Raw genomic sequence first — 16,766 nt, forward strand, 5'->3', positions numbered from 1 at the left:
CGCACACATACATATATATCTATACACGACAGCCTGCTTTCAGTTTCCGTCTATCGAATCCACTCAAGGTGCTACGTGTTGCGACGGATTGAACCCAGAACCATGTGGTTGGGAATCAGGCAAACAATAAAATATCGATGTACAGTTGACTAAATATATTTTGATGTATTTGCGATTATTGTTGTTTATATATTGTCGGGTTGCTTCTCGTTTATTCATCTGACCTTGCGGAAACATGAAAGTTAGTTTTAGGAGTGAAAAAGATGGAGGCCCTCATTAAGTAGACGCAACTTAGGCCTTAATTACTCTTAATACGCCTGCAAGTAAAGTTCATTAAACCGTATGTGTGAGTGTTGTGTGTAAGTTTGTTTGTGAAGAGGGGAGGGGCGGTTTCATGTTATTGTCTTCGAGCAATTTTAAGGACAACAGAAAATTAACTGATTGGGAACCCGCCAGTAACTTCGAAGTTAGCCATGGCTTGGCAGTCTAACGCGGACAAATTCAAAGCTTCAAACAAATCGTACATACGTTTATGCCGCATATATGTATAAATACACACACACACACTTATGTATACACATACATACATACACCACACATATATATATATATATATATTATATATATATATTATATATATTAATACGTATATACATTATATATATATATATATATATGTTTGTATACATATATATATATGTATGTGTGCATATATAAAAATATATGTATATTTATACACGTATACATGTATGGGTATATGCATAATATTATATATATGTGTGTGTGTGTGTGTTTCTGATATGTATGTATGTATGAATGTATAAGTGTGTACATATATATATTATATAATATATATATATTATATATAATATAAATATATGTATATAATACATATATATTACATATATATATATATATGAACACACAGACATATATGTTTGTGTGCGCGTGCGTGATTGGTTGGTATCAGCCAGTAGTAAGATAGTGATTATGGTGCACAGAATAGACTCTACCTAAGTAATGCAACTGTATATTGCCAGAGAATGTCTTGGAGAAAAAAAAAGGAAAATGTAGAAAAAAAAACTAAAAAAAATCAATAAATGATAAGAAAGAAAATAAAATTTTATGGAATCCGAATTTATTTAAAGTCTTCTTTTATTGTTCGTTTGGCAAACTATGGCAATTACTTTAGTTTAAAGACATCTCCTCTGCGGGTCTGTGCAGTGGGGTGATGCGTCGGCGACTGACCCCTTGCATCTGTGTATTTGTGTGCGCGGGTGTGTGTGTGGGTCTCTCTCTCTCTCTCTCTCTCTCTCTCTCTCTCTCTCTCTCTCTCTCTCTCTCTCTCTCTCTCTCTGTGGGACCGACCGTGCGTAGTGTATGACTTTACAGTGTGTGTGCGCGCGCGTATTTTTGTGTGAGTATAAATACGTACGTGTATTCTGAGGTTGCATTTGCATGTATGCGCATGCGTATACTTCTGTGCACATTCGTATATATATATATATATATATATATATACAAAGATATCCACATAAATAAACATATATATATATATAATACATATTTAAATATTACGTACATATATATTACATATATGTGTTCATATATATATATATATATATTATATATATATATATATATATATATATATATTATATATACAGCCCACCACATGGTGTAAATCTCTTCAACGAAGTTCTTTTTTTACTGTACATATATATGTACATATATATATATATAATATATATATATATATATATATATGTATATGTAAAAAATACAAACTGGGACAAGAACGCAAGACATTTAGAAGACGATACAAAAAATACGGACGGGACATTCGAAGCCTTCAATCTTCAGTCAAGAACCGGATTATCCTCGCAATTCGGCTGATTAAATTTGAGATTGCTCCGACCTGGCCAGCCTCAAAGGAAAATCTAAGCCAAGCGCATTAGATTCCTTGGAAGAAGACAGCTCGAATGTATACAAAAACAAGACGGAACGAATAAGAATACAAAAATACGTAAAAACAATAATGATAATAATAATAACAAAAACAGGACGTCACAGACAGACGTCTTTTCAACAGGACGAGTGAACTTTGAGCTGGCGCATTAGAAAAATGCCTTGGGGCAAAGAGAGACAAAATTTGTGTCTTGCCGCGACGGCTGCTGACCACGAAAAGGCCGTCAATCGCTCGGTTAGTCACGTGTGAGGAGAAGAGAGAGGAAAAGAGGGACAGATGAAGTGAGAAAAAATGGGAACAAGGAACAAAGGAGGAGGAGAAGAGAGAGAGACAGAGAGAGAGAGAGGGACAGACAGACAGATCAAAGTGGAGTGCAAAGTGTGAAAGGCAGAGAAATGTAGGAGAGGGGGGAGAGACAGTGTTATAGAGTCGTACCAAGTTTAAAGAAATATGTACTTACATATAAGACCAACAAGGGTACGGGCGCCGCTATATCTATATGTATATCTAAAAAAATACAAACTGGGACAAGAACGCAAAACATTTAGAAGACGATACAAAAAACACTGACAGGACATTCGAAGCCTTCAATCTTCAGTCAAGAACTGGATCATCCTCGCAATTTCGGCTGATTAATCTTGAGATTGCTCCGACCTGGCCAGTCCCAAAGGAAAATTTAAGCCAAGCGCATTAGATTCCTTGGAAGAAAGCCTTATATATATATATAAGCTACAGGAATATATACATCAATATGCAGGCAATAATATATATATATATATATATACTTTTGATATATATTTAAAATATTATAAATTAATTAATTTAATGTATTGGCTTAAGTTTTTGAGTGTTTGATTTGCCTAATAGTGGTTTTATCTCTAATTTAATATAATATAATATAATATATTTTACTATAAAATTGGATTCAATCCTAAATCTGATTTTTCCCTGCAAGTTTGGATTTATTCCTAATATTTTATTTAATTTATATATATATATATATATATATATAGTACTATATATATATATATATAAAATAATATATATATACCACACATATATATATATATATATAATATATATATATATATATATATGTTTGTATAGGTGTCCTTATGTATCTGTAGTTTCTCTTTGTACTCTATGCCTATGTCTTTCAATATATCAGTGTGTGTGTGTGTTGGTGCACATTGTTTCTTGTGTCTATTTCTTTTATTTATCTTCCCTCTACGCCGATTCGCTCATAAAATATATAAATGACTACGATTTCACTTTCAATTTCCTATACATACATACACACACACACCTACACACACACACACACACACATATATTATATATATATATAATATATATATATATATATATATATATATATATTATTGCCTGCATATTGATGTATATATTCCTGTAGCTGTATGAATTTGTATATTTCTGTTCCTGTCTCTTCCTAAATCATTGTTGTTGTTGTTTTTGTATTTATTAAGATGCTTGCTGAATAATGACAATGTCTGCTGAAATACAACCACTTCCGCCGCCACTACCACCACCACCTCACCATCATGGAAATCAAGAAGAAGAAGTCGAGATGACGGCGACGGTAATGATGAACACGATCAGGATGATGATGATGACGACGGCGACGATTATGATGATGATGATGATGATGACGACGATGATGATGATAATGATGATGGCGATGATGATGACGATGACGTCAATAGCAGAGGCAGAGGAAGAGAAGGTGAAGACTAATTACCAACAAAAGAACTACGTTCTGAACAAGGTATCGGTGACAACAGGTGAAAATGTCGGTCTTAAAGAATTTGAGAAATTCTTCCAATATAAAGATCTCGAAATAGAGATAACCAGAGTGTGAAGACTGCAAATAGAAAGCATGCCTAAAATAACAACAACAACAGCAGCACTAACAATGATGATGATGATGATGATGATGATGATGATGATGATAAGAGGTGTCTTGTGATTCATTAACAATACGTGCAGACAAATGGATAACCCCAGGAAATGCAGATATACACAATAAACAGGACATGACGGCAGGAGTCGCTGCATATGTATATGTGTATGTACATATATATATTGTGTAAGTATGTGCATACATATATATGTGTGTGTGCGTGTATGTATGCATATATGTATATACATATATATACATACATATACACGCACACATAAATATTTATGAATTAAAAAAGCTAACAATAGTTTTTGATGACAGGGAGAGATTTTATAATTTGCATCCCTACCACATGGGAACGTTGGTACTCGTTACCATTTTCGATACGAATACACGAGGTTACACAAGTTACATCGTGTATTTTCGTCCAGAATGGAAGAAGTGCATTTGAAAATTGCCGAGAACGCTTTCTGCGCGAAGCCATTGGTAGCCTCGTTAACCCACAAACAAAGAATATATATCCACCAATGTTGTGTTGAGCGCTCATTCTGACTATTCGATATTAGTATGTGTGTGTGTGTGTGAATGTGTGTGTGCGTGCGTGTGTGTGCGTGCGTGTGTGTGCGTGTGTATGTGTGTGTAGGCCCGCTGGTGGGAAGGGCATAATCTTTTCACGAACTGGACGTAAAAATACAGACTTTGACAGTGGTTGTTATGTAAAGGAACTATGGAACCAAATTATTCGAAGCAAAAATCTCTTCTGGGAGAGACGGTTTTTTCTCCCTTCATATCTTGTATACACACACACACATATATATATGTATGTATATATACACTACCGTCAGAAATTAATTAGCACCCTTGATTGCTCTTCACTCAAGGTATGTGATGTCACCTAGTGGCCATATCTCGAACTATTGCTTTGTTGCGAGTTCACTGTTGCGCAGAACGATGACGTAACTTTGCTTGCAGAACAGTTTGAGAGTCTACAGCCTTATGATGTTGACATAGCAGTGCAACAACTTGGAGTGCGGATGCAGACAAATCTTCCTTTGTTTAATAGATATAGGTAGCGCCTCGCAAGGACCGAAATCACACCATACTAAGTTTTCTCATCGCGTAAGACGTTTTGAACAGCTCATAGGTTAATTGATTTAACCTATTTAATGTAGAAATTTGAGAAGTGCTAATTAATTTCTGACGCAAGTGTATATATATGGAGGCGCAATGGCCTAGTGGTTAGGGCAGCGGACTCGCGGTCGTAGGATCGCGGTTTCGATTCCCAGACCGGGCGTTGTGTGTTTATTGAGCGAAAACACCTAAAAGTTCCACGAGGCTCCGGCAGGGGGTGGTGATCCCTGCTGTACTCCTTCACCCCTCTTTCTCTCACTCTTTCTTCTGTTGGCCTGCTCGCTTAGCCAGCGGGGTGGCGTCATTCGAAGGCTAAAACAATGCGAAGCGCATTGTGACCAGCGATGTGTAACAACATCTGATGGTCTGGTCGGTCACGTGATCACGTGATATATATATATATATATATATATATATATATATATATATATATATATATATATATATATATATATACACTACAGACACTACCCAGCTTAATTCATAGAGGATGGGATCAGACGTGCAACAGAAATCGACATAGAAACTTTGAGAAAAGTTCAACACAACAACATACCTTCCCCGAAAATACTACCTTACATATCCACATACAACCCCACAAACAAAGAAGCCTTCACCATCATCACCCAGAATTTACCAATACTTCATAAAAAAACCCAAATTAAAGGAAATTCTAAACATACATAAAATCATTAAAAGTTACAAACAACCTAAATCACTTAAAAAGATTCTCACAAAGGCAAAATTGTTTTCTGAAATTACGGATGCAAAAGTAAAAAAATGTGGTAGGCCAAACTGTGCAACATGCCCAAACCTTCTAGAAGGATCAGAATTCCTCTTCAAAGAGGGACAAAAATTCAAGATCAAATCTAATTTTACTTGTGCCTCTGAAAACATAAATTATGTCATAAGATGTTCGGGCTGCCACCAAAACTACGTGGGGTCCACGGGACTATCACTCAGACGTAGATGCACACTGCATCGACAACAGATTGCATTCCCAGAATACAGAATGATACCCTTTAGTGAGCATATTGAGAAATGCGCAAAGCAACTACTACCACAATTTTTAATCTTTCCATTTTATCAATGTGCTATTGGAACACCAACACAAATTAGACTAAACAAGGAAACATTCTTCATTGAAAAATATAAGCCCAAACTTAACCACTCTAACATTCTTATACAGAGAAACTCACCCCATTAAGTAAAAAAAGGCAAGAAATATAAAGCGATTATCTCCCTTATACCGGAAGAAATCACTTATTACCTCCCCTTACCTGGAACTCTTCTTTACACTTCATAACGAAGTCATAACGCAATGTTTTGAGAAATTTGAAAAGTTAACACGAAACCGGTAATTTCTTCAAAAACTATGTCACTGTATGAAAAAAATTTATAACATTCTTCTGACATAATGACTCAAATATATATTTTTTAACCTTTTAAAACAAGCCTTCTGTAGTTTTATCACTTCTTACTATTTCCTATATATATATATATTATATATATATATATACAGAGAGAGAGAGAGAGAGAGAGAGAGAGAGAGAGAGAGAGAGAGAGAGAGGGAGAGCGTAGCTTAATGCTAAAACTGGAGAAAATTCAAATGAAAAACAAAAGACACCGCATGAATTTAAGGTGCATAGAGTTGCCCCCATTTGTGAAGGTAGTAGAGGACGCCATTTTGGTGAATGTAATTATAAATATGAAATAGATATCAGTTAAGTTTTGTCGATACGATAAACATTAAGAGACAATTGGGATATTTAAGTTTTTAATGGTTACCGAACTAAGAACAGTGATGTGTCTGCTTAATGGTACAGTCAACCAATACTATCAATACTACTACTATTACTACTACTATTATTACTGCTACTACTGCTGCTGCTGCTGTTGCTGCAACTACCACTACTACAATAGTGGCACAGACACAAAAACAGCAATAGTAATTATATATATATATATATATATATATAGAGAGAGAGAGAGAGAGAGAGAGAGAGAGAGAGAGAGTGAGAGAGAGAGATAGATAGATAGAGATAGATAGATAGATAGATAGATAGATAGATAGATAGATAGATAGATAGATAGATAGGTAGGTAGGTAGATGGAAAGGTAGGTAGGTAGGTAGGTAGGTAGATAGATAGATAGATAGATAGATAGATAGATAGATAGATAGATAGATAGATAGATAGATAGATAGATAGATAGATAGATAGATAGATAGATAGATAGATAGATAGATAACTTTCTTTTATTAGCCACACAGGGCTGAATACAGAGAGGACAAATACAAATGTAGAGCTTTTCTTTTCGAGGGTGGAAAAAAGAAAATAAATGTAAGATTGCGATCAAAAGGGATCGAGAGGAAAAAAAAAAGGAAAGAAATCGTGTATCACAGAAACATTGATAAAAACATTGATAAAACAAGATTGGGTTCATCCGTGGGAAGAAAAGCCTACAGAAAAGACCACGGGAACCTCAGTCAGGGAGGAAATAACCACATGAGAGCAAAATGCTCTCTCTCTTTCTTTTTTACGATCTACAGGGTCATGCTCAAAATGGTTTCGTTACTAGCACGCACCATCTTTGCAACATTCACCCATCTTTTTTTTAATCTTTCGCGAGACAAAACTTCCCTCTCCATTCTCACCTTCCTTTTCAAGTGGTACTTGAAAAAGTTGATGAGCGATTGGCCAGAGAGGTAAGTGTTTGTCTCTAATCCTTTCGCTCGGGTCCACCACACACATTCTTTCACCATGGCCACCAGTACGATGAAAACTGCCTTGCCTTCCCGGTTGAGGGAAGGGGGCGGACCAATTCTCACGACAGACTCGGCCGATAGGCGGATTCGTCCCACACGTGACAGCAGCCATTCGGCATAAGCCCACAGGTCTGAAATGGTTGGACATTGCACGAGTGCGTGCAGAACGGTTTCGTCGCTCTGACCGCATCTCGGGCAAGTCGGTCCAGTGTGTCTGGAACCGTGTCTGTAGAGCTTAACCCGAACAGGTAAAGCTTCTCGATAGCACTGCCAGGCCAGGGATCTTTGGTGATTGTTCATAGGTCCCGGCCCGAAAGTTGTCCTGAACAGGCGGGTCAGGTGTTCCTCGTCGACGCCTAGACTCTGCCCGAGTTCGTCGTCGCATCTCCCCTCCACTAATCCTCTATAGAATGCCTTTGTTGTGATGGAGTCGCACAAGTTCGATCCCGGACGGCAGTGTTGCTTGAGAGCAACGCAACACTCGCGGTGCCATTCGCCTAGCCTCGCTCTCTGCTTGATCCATGACTGTAGTTCGTCCAAGAAGACGAGCTGCGGGAAAGCGCACCGCACAAAAGGCGACCACACCTGTTCACCGTCGTCTATGAAGCGCCGGAGATGTCGCAGTCTCAGCGCATGTCTGCGCATCATCAACCACGGCATGCCCAGCCCTCCATTTAGCGGGTGTTGACAGCAAATGGATCGCCTAACCATCGGAACGTTTCCCTTCCACAGGAAGCGGAAGAGTATACGTTCCAGTTTGGTGATGGTAGGGTCGAACAAGGCACGACGGTCAGACGATACTCGATGACGGATGCGATGTACGCGTTCGCCACCTCCGCCCGACCTTTTAGGGATAGCTTTCTCTCAGCCCATTTCTGGGTGATAGTAGCCACCCTAGTCGTTATCTCGCCCCAGTTCTTCTCCATTTGGAGGTCCAGACCGAACCAGACCCCGAGCAACTTAACCGGCCCGTCCGTCCAGCGTCCCACGATGGAGACGCTGTTGGACGGCATGGGCCTGCTTCTCCAGGTGCCGAGCCGCAAGCCCACTGACTTTTCCCGGTTAATTTTTGCTCCCGTTACCGCTTCGTATTCTTTTAGTGTTTCGCCTACCAGCTCGATGTGCTGGTAGCTCGACACTATGACGGTGACGTCATCCGCGTATGCAGACACGCTCCTCCCGCATCCCAGCTCTCGTGGGATGCCCCTCAGCGTCGCCAGTTTCATACAGCAGCGATGAGAGGGGGCATCCCTGACGAACCGAACGCATGATGTTAAAAGGTCTGGATAGATGACCATTTACGCGTACTACTGAGTTTGTCATGAATATTTCTACCCGGCACGGCGCATGTTTGCGCCTTGTCGATTAGTTTCTTGATGACAAGCGCCAACCTCTCGGCTAACACCTTGGCCAAAAATTTCAAATCTGCGTTGAGCAGAGTGATGGGCCTGAAATTATCTATGACCTCTCCCTTGTTTGGGTCTTTCTTAATCAGTGCCACTGCTCCTCGCTTTACAAAAGCAGGAATACTCCCGTTTTGCTGCCAGTTGCAGTAGACAGCTGCCAAGACGCCTCCAAACAAGTCTGGCATATGACAATAAAGTTCGCAGGGCAGACCATCCAAGCCTGGTGACTTGTCTCTCGCGCAGCCCTCCATCGCATCCTGCATGTCCACAGCTGTGATAGGCCTTTCACAAGACTCCACCTCTCTTGCTGAGAGTCGTGGCAAGGCATGCAGGTAGGCACTAAAGTCCACTCTGCGTTCTGACCCACCACTTGTCCCAAACAGTTGGGTGAAGTGTTGTTGAAAAGCCCCACACATCCTTTTAGGCTCGAGCAATTCGCGCCCCTGTTCATCTATAAGAGACTTGATGGTGGCTCTGTTGCCTCGTTGCGTCTCCACCACTCGGGCCTCTTGGGCGGCTCCAACTCCTTCGTTCTTCAGAGCACGCAACCTAGCTCTGACAACGCATCCCTCGTGTTTGGCGTTGAGGTGTTGGTCGAGGGCCAATCTCGCCGCCAGCACGTTGGACGCGATGCCAGTTCTAAGTGCCTCTTCTAAAACCTTAACTAATTCTCCCTCTATTCTATTTCGGTCTAATGCTAGGGCTTTACTCTATCTGACTGATTCTGTTTTAATTGCTTTTTTTAGGGCATACCACCATCTGTTGTTAATGATGGTACCCGTCAAAGCTCTCTTAACATGTAGCCTTGTTTCCAAGGCGACCCCAAGCCACGTACATTTATACTGCCTATTCTGAGCATGTTCCGATATAAAATTGTGTTTTACACACGAAAAGAAAGTGCAAAAAAGGAAAGAGAGAGAGAAAAGGTTACTTGTTGTCCGAAAGTCCTTTGTTTTTCACCTCACAGTCTTCTTCCATGAGGTTTTTATATAGTTTCTTTGATGAATATTTTTGAAATCTCCCTACTGCATCAGGGTAAAGAGATTTCAGGGCGCTGTATGTGTTCTGTGTTACGTGTATTATTTTAATGCGTTGTGGTGGTGTTGTGCGTGGGTGGTTATTTGTTTTTATGTCGTTTTCAGTTATGTTGGTGTTTGACCTAATGTATTCCATTAGGTCGTGGTTGTTTGTGTTTATGACTGTCAACATTGTTGGGGGTTTGATGATGGTGTGTTTGTGTTGATGTGTTCGTTTTCTGTGGATATTTTGGTTTCGGGAGTGGTGAATCTTCCTGCTTTGTTTGTTATTTTTTTTTTCTTTTTTTTTCCCCTTTTCTTCTCCCCCCTGTGGCTATTTGCCAATCTTCTGTGTCTTCTTCGTCTAATGACAAATCAGAGGAATCAGAGATTGGGAGGGGGAAATATTGGGGTCTATTGTAGACTGTGTTGATTTTGTTGTTGGTGTTGGTTGGTGAGCGTTAGGTTGTGGTGTATGCGGTTTTGGAGGTGGGGTGTGGGTATTTTGTGTTTGAGTGATTGTAGGTATTGTTGTGTTGTTTGGGGTGTCAATTTTGTGGGGATTTGGAGTAGTAATTGTCTCTTCATTTTCGATGAGTGTCTTTTTGGCAGATATTCTTGGTTTGGGAGTTGGTTTATTCTTGGTTGTTGTTGGTGGTGTTGTCTCTGTTCTTGGTGCAGTTGGTGGTGTTGTTTGATTGGTGAGGTTTGTTTTTTGTTGATTTTCTGTGATTAGTCCTGTTTGTACAAATTGTGGTATGGGTAGTAAAGCTGGCTTTTTTGTTTTTTCCGGCTGCTGTTGTTGTTGCTGTTGTTTTCTTGCGGCAGATTTGCAATCTTTTTTTAGATGTTGCTCACTGCCGCATATGTAGCAACGTGGTCTTCTGCCATCGACGACCACATACAACTTGTGGTCTTCTGATACACATATCTGAATGGGTATTTTCTTTATATCATCTTGGTTTATGTGTAGTAGAAATTCTACTCTTTTTCCCACCCAGTTTTTGTGTTCCGTGACCGTAGTTTCTAAAATTGTGAAATCTTCCATTTTCACACATAAGGCCTTTGCTAGCCATAGATTGTTCACTATTTTTGGGACATTGTTTAAAGCGATCTTAGTCACTTTCTGTCCACGGTAGCTTGGTATTAATGTCAGTTCATCTGAATGAAGAGTTAGCGTTGAGAAACGTTTTGCTAACTCTTCAGTGTGGAAGACCACTTGTATGTGCGCGAACTTATTCCACCAGGGCACATAAACTTTGAAGTTCCAGATGGGTTTCAAGCATTTTTCGATTTTGCTTGTGTTAGCCTTCTCTGGACTTTTTGTTTTCTTATTAATTATTTTATATATAATAGTTCTTTTTTTTTCATTTTCTAATATTTCTTGTGGTATGTTTATTTTTACTATACCATCTACTTCCGTTATTAAAACTTTCGTATCTTTTATCTGCTGTGCAGTAAAATATACTGTTGTCTTTTTTTCTTTTATCGCCTCGGCGAAATTTGTTGTTGTTTTGTTATTGTTGTTGCTGGTGGTGATGTTGCTTTTGGCTGCAGTTGGTAAAATCGGTGTATTTGGTTTGATTGTGCAAGTAGGAAGGGGTGGAAAATTATTGTATAGTTTGTCCCTGCGTTCGAGCAGCTTTTGTCAATTTGTTTGGTGGTCACAGTCTTTTGTTTATTTCCTTCAGTTCTTGGTGTTGGAGGAAACAAGGTCTGAACGGAATTGTTGTTGTTGTTGTTATTGTTGTTTTTGTTGTTGGTGTTGGCGGTGGTGTCAGTGGCAGAAGAGACAGCCTTGGCAGCAGATGTCGAAATGGTGGCGCAATTGTTGTTATTCTTGTTGTCATTGTTATTGTTGTTGTTGTTGGTAGTTGAGGTAGTGGATGAGGTGGTGGTGGTGGTGGAGGCGGTGGTGGTAGCAGTAGTAGTCTCGTTGTTGTTGTTGTTGTTAGTGGTGGTGGTGGTGACAGGGCTGTTACCGCAAGTGGTTGCAGCGTTTACTGCCACGTCATTTAGATTTGCACTTTGCGTGCATAAGTTCAAAATGTCGAGAAGAATATTACACAAATTAAATAGGGTTGAAACTGCCCCTAGGGGCGAATTCCTCCCTTGGAAAAGCACTCAAACGAAAGGTGGGTGCCTTATACACCTAATTTACAAAAATGTACTCAAAATATGGGCTATAAATAGTCAAAATAAACGAGTACCTTCGGAGCCGAAGTGACAGCACGTCCGTAGATGGATAGATAGATAGATAGATAGATAGATAGATAGATAGATAGATAGATAGATAGATAGATAGATAGGTAGGTAGGTAGGTAGGTAGGTAGGTAGGTAGGTAGGTAGGTAGGTAGGTAGGCAGGCAGGTAGGTGGGTAGGTAGATAGATAGATAGATAGATATTCAAACACATTATTATTTATGTATTTATGTATGCATGTATATATGTATGCATGCATGCATGCATGTATGTATGTATGTATGTATGTATGTATGTATGTATGTATGTATGCATGCATGTATGTATGAATGCATGCATGTATGTATGTATGTATGTGTATGTATGTATGTATGTATGTATGTATGTATGTATGTATGAATGTATATATGTATGCATGCATGCATGCATGTATGTATGTATGTATGTATGTATGTATGTATGCATGCATGTATGTATGAATGCATGCATGTATGTATGTATGTATGTATGTATGTATGTATGTATGCATGCATGTATGTATGAATGTATGTATGTATGTATGCATGCATGTATGTATGTATGTATGTATGTATGTATGTATGTATGTATGCATGCATGTATGTATGAATGTATGTATGTATGTATGTATGTATGTATGTATGTATGTATGTATGTAGAAAGCGAGCTTGTATTAAATTTAAGCTATAAATATTTTGTGGGTATTAATTATCAAATATGGCTGACCTTAATGACGGAACATCGTCATAAAATAAACGAATATATTAACAACAGTGTCATCATCAAAAATAACAACAACAACAACGACAACGACAACAAAAACAACAACAATAAAATAGATATTTGCAATCAATAAAAGAAACATATTAAAAATGCTGTTAGAAACAATAATTTGCATAAAATAGAGAAAACATCAAGTCAAAAGGAAATGGGTGAAGACAAAATTAATTTACACCGTAAATTTAGTGCGTAAATTTATACAAATAAATTACACAATGGTATTATATCGTGAGTAGCGAAATGCTTAGCGGTATTTCGTCTGTCGCTACGTTGTGAGTTCAAATTCCATCGAGGTCGACTTTGCCTTTCATCCTTTCGGGGTCGATAAATTAAGTACCAGTTACGCACTGGTATCGATGTTATTGACTTAATACCTATGTCTGTCCTTGTTTGTTCCCTCTGTGTTTAGCCCCTTGTGGGTAATAAAGAAATAGGTGTTATATCGTGAGTTTACACAGTGAAATATCAACAGTAAATTGTGTAAATTTATACATGTGAGAGTAAATTCAATTTTTAATAAAATGAGTGAAACTTTACAAAAATCTGAGGAAATAAAAAGACAATGGTAAATGTAGGAAATGGTTTTAAGGCAACGTCTTTCCACATTTGACCACCACCAGTTTCATTTCCACATACTGTCCTTCGGTTGTAAATATAATACTGTCGTGTGCAACTTCTGAGTGGTATTTAGCTACTCTTTCCAGCATCCATATGACTCTTCATTACCTTTCGTTTCTAACTTTGGTGCGTATATCTTTGTCGGTTGCAATTGAACAGAAATATGATCAGAGTTGTTCCAACCTCGTCTCTTTCCTGTGTAGAAGGCACCTGAGGTCCTAGTATCTAGCGTGCTTTTCTATTTAGAGGTCTGAGTATTATTTGAGGGCATGTGGCTGGTATTTCTAGTACTTTCGAGCGATCACATTGTGGTTCCCCTGCTGGCTGATTATAAAGTTATTTCTGTTAGTAGTAAGTTATTCAAGACCTCCAGATTCGAATCCTTGTCCAGCTTTCCATTCCGTATGAAATCCTTGTCATGCTTAACTTCTTGGCAACGGTTCTTCACAACTTACCATTTCTTTTCTTTCATTAATTTCTAATGAAGTAAATTGTCAAATGAAATAAAACTATTATTTTAAGCAGAAGTTAAGGAATCAAAACGATCCTCTGTCGCTTACGATGGTTCCAGTTGTTTGAACAACTGAAGTGTTTATTCAATGTATTATCGTGTAACTGGCTGAGTATACCACAGATTTATGCACTACCCTTATCGTAGTTGCGAGATAGAACGAGTGTTACATGTATGTGACAAAAATGTTTCTTTAAATTACAGACAGAAACCATCCGTCTATTCCAAGAATACGAAACTGATTATTCCTTATACACCTGTACACTTAATGTAAGCGACAAGTAGAGCCAGTGACACAGTGTGAGACAAGGCTTACCCCCTTGAATTACTGGTACATATACATTCCCTCCATCGGACGAAGTCCAATACAGTTTCTGCCAAAACTCAAAAGTAAATTGCATTTGTTTCAAATCCCGGATAACAGAATCGAACCTGGTAACTCACGAATACGAAGCAAACCGCTTAACTATTTTGGCTATGCCTGCCTCCACAACATGGAAGCTTGGTTGCAACATGAGCTGTTTCGTCGGCCATCATACACTGACAACGTTTATAAATTAATTTTTCACTGTAGTCAAAGCATCACGTCACCAAGTACTAAGAGCTTTGCTAATTATTCCTATGTATGAAAATAAGTTTTAATTGAATCTCTATGCAAATAAGTTTACCTGCGTCTATTTCTAAATTAGTTCACCCACATTTAAATAGAATTGACTATGTTTACATTACTATGTAAATTAATTTATTTTATTTATGTTATTTTATTCGCGCATACATTGGTTTCCATAATCATTATGTATGCATGGAGACATTTGTTTAGCAATAAGTAAGTTGATTTATTGAATGAATAAATACGAGCGAACGAAACTGTGAGGAGAAGGAAAAAACATTTTTGTATCTATCTGTATGTGTGTGTGTGTGTGTATGCATGCATGTATGTATGTATGTATGTATGTATGTATGTATGTATGTATGTATGTATGTATGTATGTATGTATGTATGTATGTGTGTGTGTGTGTATGCATGCATGTATGTATGTATGTATGTATGTATGTATGTATGTATGTATGTATGCATGTATGTATGTATGTATGTATGTATGTATGAATGTATGTATGTATGTATGAATGTATGTATGTATGTATGCATGCATGCATGTATGTATGTATGTATGTATGAATGTATGTATGTATGTATGTATGAATGTATGTATGTATGTATGCATGTATGTATGTATGTATGTATGTATGTATGTATGTATGTATGTATGTATGTATGTATGTATGTATGTATGTATGTATGTATGAATGTATGTATGTATGTATGTATGTATGTATGTATGTATGCATGCATGCATGCATGCATGTATGTATGTATGTATGTATATGTATGTATGTATGTATGTATGTATGTATGTATGTATGTATGTATGTATGTATGTATGTATGTATGAATGTATGTATGTATGTATGAATGTATGTATGTATGCATGCATGATGCATGTATGTATGTATGTTATGTATGTATGTATGTATGTTGTATGTATGTATGAATGTATGTATGTATGTATGCATGTATGTATGTATGTATGTATGTATGTATGATGTATGTATGTATGTATGCATGTATGTATGTATGTATGTATGTATGTATGAATGTATGTATGTATGTATGTATGAACGTATGTATGTATGTATGCATGCATGCATGCATGCATGTATGTATGTATGAATGTATGTATGTATGTATGCATGCATGCATGCATGTATGTATGTATGTATGTATGTATGTATGTATGTATGTATATCATTATTCAGTTTTATTACAAGATTTCTTGTCAATAGAGAAAGAGTCAATTCCTAACCCACACCCAAGGCTCTTTCATTGGAATTTCGACAACAGGGTATTTTTCGCGCGCGCGAAAAATCACAACGTCAAGTCTATTGTGTTTATATTGTGGTTTTCACTGGGATATTCCCCTAGTGTTCCTTTTTATGAGTGGTTTTAACCTCTACTATACGGAAGATTCTTAGGTATGTATGTATGTATGTATGTATGTATGCATGTATGTATGTATGTATATGAAGGGTGCGTCGGACAAAAATGCTGAACAGCATTTCTTCTGGCTCTTTACTTCCTGAGTTCAAGTCCCATCGAGGTCAACCTTGCCTTTCATCCTTTCAAGGTCAACAAAATCAAATACCAGCCAAGTACTGAAATTGATGTAATCGATTTGCCTCCGAGATTAGTGACCGGGAACTTTGCATCACACCGGTGTTTCATTAAGAGGGAACGTGGCCATGTCAGTCATTCATACGCCATAGAAAGCGGACAACCGACTTTGTAAACCTTGGAGCTCAAGAAAACGTAGATAGATAGATAGATAGATAGATAGATAGAGAGAGAGAGAGAGAGAGAGAGAGAGA

Source organism: Octopus sinensis, linkage group LG21 (assembly GCF_006345805.1).
Source record: "Octopus sinensis linkage group LG21, ASM634580v1, whole genome shotgun sequence".
Lineage (NCBI taxonomy): Eukaryota > Metazoa > Mollusca > Cephalopoda > Octopoda > Octopodidae > Octopus > Octopus sinensis.